Consider the following 7170-nt stretch of genomic DNA (forward strand, 5'->3'; position numbering starts at 1 on the left):
CAGATGCGTTCCCGGATTGAATGGGTTGTTTGTGTGTGAGTGCCGTTGTGTAATGTGTACAGTAGTACACATGGTCACGTGTTTACGAGTACAGTCGGCCAGCATGTCACTTATCTCAACTGCACTGCAGAAGTCCGCAGGGTGGACCCTGACTTTGATTACATGGATCCTGCTGTCTTTACTGCTGTACGATATATACATGCTATTGCCTGTGTGCAACTCTCAGCAAAGACTATAGCAGGGGTCTTCAGCAGGGGGTCCTCAGAGTTACTACAGGGGGGGCCGCCAAATCTTTGTGTAATAAGATTTTTTTTTTGTTTACATTAACCACTTGAACACTAGCATCCCTATTCTGAGGGGAACATTAGCCAGAAATAGCCGATCTACAAGCTCGCAACGCCGTTGTGAGCTTGTAGATCGGCTATTTCTGGCAAAGGGGTTTGGTCTAGAGGGAAAAAAGAGCAGACCAAGTAATAAAAAAATCTGAAACCCAATTTTATACAATATAGAGGGGGTCCCTGCTTCATCTCTCTCTCTCAGTTAGGGGGTCCTTGGCCTGGACTATAGGAAGGAAGCGAGGTGGCTCACGCCTTAGCTTAGCTACATTAGCTCCAGAAAAAAAATAAACATGTTTAGTTCAGCACTAAGTGTGAAAATTACACGTGATCAGTTGCCAACTACTTAACGAGTATTACATTTGTTGGCAATTTATTTTGAAATAGATTTTTTGGTTAATTGGATGAATCTTTTGCACCCCTAGACCACTATACATTTTTAAAAAAGACCTTTGTGACTGCGCGCGCGCACCCAGACCACGCCCGGCTCTCACAACAGCTTCTTGGCATGTTGTGTTCATTGAGTTTATTTTAATGTTATTTCTGAAATTGGCCACATGCAATGTCCGGAGGCTTAAAAACAAGTCTTGTGCCGGCTGCACCAATGCCAGGCACATTCACAGTATAACATACTCCATTTTAGGTCTCTCAATTGTTACCCTTTGATTCTCCAAACAGGGACAACCCCACACCGAGTGCCGCGCTATGAGCTTGTAGATCTGCAATTTTTTGAAAAATCTTGACAATTTGTATGTTTTTAATGCGTTTAACATTTGTTACTCAAATCTTTGCTTCTGGGGGTCCCTGGAACTAATAACTAAACATTTTGAGATGGGGGTCCGCGGCCAAATACATACAATTTTGGGGGTCCTTGACATGGAAAAGGTTTGAGAACCACTGATACAGCAACATAGGTGTTTCAGAAACCTGTTAGGATTTAGAAGACATTTGTAGATGCGTTCCCAGTTAACTCTGGTCTGAATGAGTTTTTACACAAAAAGCCCAAGATACAAATGATGGACCTAAAGATGTCAAGAAATTGCTTGAGAGGTCAATGGCTGCATTCCCAAGTCGTCGGCAAACTGTTAATTGTCTTATTATAAAGGGAAATTATCCCGATCGGGGAGCCAAAGCTCCCCAGTGTATGATGCAGGAAATTAGCTCTGGTTCATTAGTGTCTCTCTCACAAGACCAATGGCCCACTCTATTATACCAGAGGGAAATGGATGCTGGCAATGTGCCAGTGACTTGTAACTTAGGCTACTGAGGCTGTCAATCACAGAAGAAATGTGCATGTTGATGGCATAATGATTATGCCACTCATTTTCAGAGTCACACATAATGCTGTTCATGGCCTATTGGAACCCTGTCTGAGGTCTTCCTCTTACACACAATGTCCTTACCTAATGTACTACTGTCTATTTTAATGCAAACAAGGGAGTGGACTGTCTAGAAATACATAAAGCTGACAGAAAAGATGGCCAATTTTGTGAGTTTGCTGCCATCTAAAGGTTAAAACTCATCTACAGGGCAGCTAATAAGGTTAATAGTGGGGGTGTTAAATTTAGATATGTATTAAAAACGTATTTTGTAAAGATTAAGAGGGAACCTATAGTGGCGTCACTTGTGTTTTGAGGAATGACAGGCACCATCGTGCAGCTCAGCTCAATACGAATCGCATATCAGCTGCACATATTATCTAGTCATTTAGGCCTGTATGTGACGAAGCTATGGAGTTATGCACTTTTGGAGCAAACATTTAAGTTTCACTTTTTGCAAGGATCTTTCAATGTCTTGTATTGCCATGTCAGATTCCTGTGTTTCCCATCCATCCAACCACCATGATCTTCAGTTAAAGTGATGCAAAATCTTTTGTTTAACAAACTGAAATGTGTTTTCTCTGTTCAATTCTAATAAGCCATGCATAAGCCCTCTCTCTCCTCTGTATCAAATTTGACTCCTCATTTGTGAGGTCAGTTTCTCCTCACCTGTGACTGGAGAAGAGAGATAATCAACTCTGTCAACCAGCTGAACCTCAACCTAAATACAGGACAGATAATAAGGGATATGCTCGCCCCTCTCTCTGTATCCTGTATGACATTCACACAGGAATGGTGTAGGTAGGCTAACTAGACCCGCCTGCATGGGAAAACGTGCTGCCAAAAGAAATGACCCCCCACTGTTTTTCTGTAATTATACTTTTACTGTTCCTAGTATTAATGATTTCTTGTATTGTATTGTATGTCTTGATGAATTGAATACATGGGGCCACAATGGAAACGAGCCCTCAGGGCTTTTAGTGTTATCCTTTTAGCATTATTACTGTACCGCTGTACTTTTTGCAAACTGTTAATAAAGTATTCAACCAATCAATCAATTGATAATGACAGAGGCTTATTGGCTACTAGTAAATACCATATTTATATCAAGGAAAAAGACTAAACTTTTGGGAGTCAGATGTCAATGCAGAGTGGTTGTTGTAGCCTACTTCTCTTTGGTGTGAATATCACAGTTGTCAAAGAACATCAGAAAGGTGTAAATAAACATGAAATCTCGTTGCCTTCCACCATGTGTGTCATGGGGGAGGCAGATAGTGGGAAAACACACACACACACACACACACACACACACACACACACACACACACACACACACACACACACACACACACACACACACACACACACACACACACACACACACACACACACACACACACACACACACACACACACACACACACACACACACACACCCCAGTGTTGCCATGTCTGCTTATTCTAAGCGACATTGGGCTTGTTTTTCCTGTAAAGTTGCTTGTAAATATTGATAGTTGCGGGTTGCGGTTTTTTTTGGGCTTGTTTATAGTGTAGTTGCTTATTTGTTTCCTAATGTTGTTTATAAACCAGTGGTTCTCAAACACTTTCATGTCAAGGACCCCCAAATTAATATGTATTTGCCCCATCTGAAAATAGTTTGTGCCAGGATGAGCGCCCACACAAGATTTGTGTTAACAAAAACAAAAACATAAAAAGAAAATGTCGGCTATTTCCAAATAGCTGATGTAAAGTGGTAAAACTTAGTTGCTTCTTTTGGGCTTGTTTTCATAGACCTAGCCGCTTGTTTCTCTTGCAAAATCTGGCAATGCTGACACACACACACACACACACACACACACACACACACACACACACACACACAACAGTGGCCTGCATTGTGTTTTCCAAGCAGGAGGCCAACAGTGTGGTGCTTTACGGTAGGAGTGGTCATGGGAGTGTGTGTGTGTTGGTGGATATTAAATTTCCTATTATTCTCTCCATTTCCTCTGACCGGCAGGCAGGTCTCAGGGTGGAACTGGAACGCTCCCTCCAGACAAGCTTACATTGTCATACTTGACTTTGTAATCTCCATGTTTACCATCATCTACTGCACTGTATGATGATAAAAACCTAAACACAACACACACATTCACTAACAGCCTTGGATCAAGACTATCATAGATGTATTTGATCAAATCTAACTTTTCCTTCAGTATCTATACAAAAGTAAAAGTCAGACTCCATCAAATCAGTGGTGTAAAGTAACTAAGTACATTTACTCAACTACTGTACTTAAGTACAATTTTGAGGTATCTTTTACTTTACTGGAGTAGCCTATTTCCAATTTTCAGTACTTTTACTTCTACTCCACTACATCTCAGAGGCAAGCTTTGTACTTTTAACTACACTACAATTATTTGAAAACTTAAGCTGTTACATTTCGGCCATTTGAAAATAGCAGATCTACAAGCTCACAATGTGTTGCGTCGTAGATCTGCTATTTTCAAATGGCCTTAATATATATATAGGGCAGAAGTGGTTAGTGTGTTTTGTATTAATAATCAAAATCTACAAAGTAACTAAAGTTCTCAAATAATTGTAGTGGAGTAAAAAGTAGAATATTTTCCTCAGAGATGTATAGTGGACTAAGTAGAAGTACTAGAAATACTCCAGTAAAGTAAAAAAATACCACAACATTGTACTTAAGTGCAATACTTGAGTACATGTACTTTACTTTACACCACTGTTCGCAACTGATTCAATTACACTTCCCTGCATATTCCTTCCTTATGCACTATTATTGGACACGTTATGCGCGTGCGTTCTGAATACGACGCGACCAAAAGTTGTGGGATTTTCACTTTGTTTCCAGGTGATCGTGGACGCTCTTTCACGCACAAACCGGCTCTCCCACGGGCCTCAAAATAAGCCTCGGGGTGGCGGTGGCCCAGTGAGGCGTGGCGAGCGACCCGAGCGGGACTACAGTAGGAAATCGAGACCCGGGCTTTGAGGCCTTTCCAGCGTTGCCAGATTTTGCGAGAGAAACAAGCAACCAGGTCTATGAAAACAAGCCCAAAAGCACTCTAACCCATTGGCTATTTGAAAATAGACGATCTACAAGCTCACAGCACAGAGCTTGTAGATGGGCTATTATTGTAAAAAAAAAAAAAAACGTGAGAAAAAACGTGAATATTTAGGAATATTTTCAAATCCACTAAATATTGTAGGGGGGGTCTCTGGCACACATTTCAGAAGGCTGGGTCTACAAATACATATTCATTTGGGGGTCCTTGACATGTAAATGTCTGAGAAGCACTGTTTTAAACAACATTAAGAAACAAGCCCAAATAAGCAACTACACTTTAGCAACAAGCCCAAAAAAACACAACTACCAATATTTACAAGCAACTTTGCAGAAAAACAAGCCCAAAGTCGCTTATAATAAGCGGACATGGCAACACTGCCTGCTGCCCTCAGCAGACTGTACAGTCTGCAAAATAATGCCTCGATTGCTGCTGAAACGAGACCCGTGTTCATGTTTTAAAACATAGTAGTACACACACACACACAGAGCTGCGCCGGTAGGTTAAGCATTGCAGAGCCAGACAGCAACAGTTTACAGACAGTCTGTATGTATGAATGACTGGTAATATAATGACTGTGTGTGCAATTTGCATTTGTCCCAACTATTCCATTTGGCACACAGTGCGTAAAACACTAAATGAACTGGAGACCCAGTCAAAAGAAAAGAGTAAAGCAACCCGGAGCTGCAATCTCTGCACATTCACCCTGATAAGTAAACTGTAACTTCACAGTCATCTCACATATCCGTCTGGTCCGGCCGGGTCTTCATAACAGTGATAGGCTATCAGATTACTAATGTAAATACACGCGAATCAATCTACTAAAACAAATAAGCGAAATGTAGCACCTGAAAGCCAGCTCAAATGGTAAACTTTGCCATTTGATGTCTGTCCCCCCTCCCCCCCAGAATGTCTAGCTTTCAGACAGACATTCATACTACACTGTTATTACGAGACAAACTCACCTTAAAACGCGCTACCCGACGTGAAGAACATTCAATGGGACCGACCGTCTCTCTCTCTCTCTGAGAGCACAAAGGACCGAACAACAACGCAGAGTGAAATCCAAAACGCTTCCAATCCAAAAGTCTCCTGAATTCACTCTCTCGTTGCGCCCCGGTTCGGGTTGGAGTTTGTCCGCCCCCAGACTATAATAATAGAGTCAATTGCAACTTTGAGTCGTCAGAACAATCTGCTCGTTTTCCCACTTCAACTCCAACAAGGATCAAACCCTACAAAGGCAGTGAGACTGAGACGCATCCTGCATCTGTTGTTAGAGGAGCCCCGCTGCGCTGCGCGGCTCCGCTCTGGAACGCTGCTTTGTGCCCCCCGTTTGGAAACTCCAGTCCGCCCGCCGGGTCTGCGAATTCACAGCGGGGGAACGTTTCAGTTCCACTTGATATACACGGAATTTGGTTCGGGACTCCAATGTTCCTTCTGGCTCTATAAATCCTCAGAAGACGTGCAACAACACGTCGTCGCGTACGCTCGGCACAATAATTATTGGATTGGACCCCCCTCTTCGCCCAAAGAAGAGTGAAATCTGGTTCCTTCTTCCCCCGTCTTTACTTATCCAGGCGCTTAATGTTCCGTTTGGTCCACTTTAGGTCAGACGGTTACGGCTCCGTCGTGTGCTTCCTGGTTGGAAATGTACCGACGGACGCAGGGTTTCCCAAATTCTAAAGAAAATCCCGTCTCTTCACTGTCCCAACTCCAAATGAATGGCCTCACTGTCTGTCTCCCCCATTCGGTGCTCCGCCCCTCACATGAAGCCCCCTCTCTTCTTCCCACCCCTCCTCCAGGTCCCAGCCCTGTTGTTCACACCTTCCCATGGAGGCTACGGTACAAGACATGTGTGGATTCAGACATGAATACTGGGATAGTAGATTCTCTAGCCATGGATCACATGACGGTCGTCTGTCATGACCGTCATGGATGAACTTCAACCTGGTGTTTGCCCTTTCTCCATATCCGACCCGTACATCTACATAAACGTTCAGATATAAAATATAAAGTGCTTACCCCATGGCCACGGATGTTACAATTATGTACAGACCCTCAGAGGTACCTTTATTTTCCATATTGTTCAATAAAAAGCATTTTAAACCAATTGGTGGACATTTTCTCCGAATTTTCTCATGCTTTCAACTACGCGACCCTATTGGTTGGGAGGTGTACTGCACTCTGATACATTGTAACTCTATGAGAAAATGGCCACCAATCGGATTAAAATGTTTTTTTAAATAAACAATACGGAATAAACGGTACTTCTGAGGGCCCGTACATAACTTTAACATCCGCTGTCATGGGGTTAGCACTTTATATTTTAAATCTGAACGTATATGTAGATGTACGGACCGTAAATGAAGAAAGTGCAAACACCAGGTTGAAGTTCATCCATGACGGTCATGTTTCAGAGCTCTAGATTCTCTA

General features: G+C 42.5%; 1 protein-coding gene across 1 annotated transcript in view; it reads right to left on the reverse strand.

Moving 5' to 3' along the window:
• LOC308102441 (vang-like protein 2) overlaps nucleotides 1–6468 on the reverse strand; it is a 20168-nt gene extending 13700 nt beyond the window's left edge. Inside the window, exon 1 of the mRNA XM_080452157.1 lies at nucleotides 5703–6468. The gene's annotated coding sequence lies outside the window, so the exon portion shown is untranslated. The remainder of the gene's footprint in view (nucleotides 1–5702) is intronic.
• Nucleotides 6469–7170: the final 702 nt, after the last annotated feature.

Source organism: Gymnoscopelus braueri, assembly GCF_963280865.1.
Source record: "Gymnoscopelus braueri genome assembly, chromosome: 15".
Lineage (NCBI taxonomy): Eukaryota > Metazoa > Chordata > Actinopteri > Myctophiformes > Myctophidae > Gymnoscopelus > Gymnoscopelus braueri.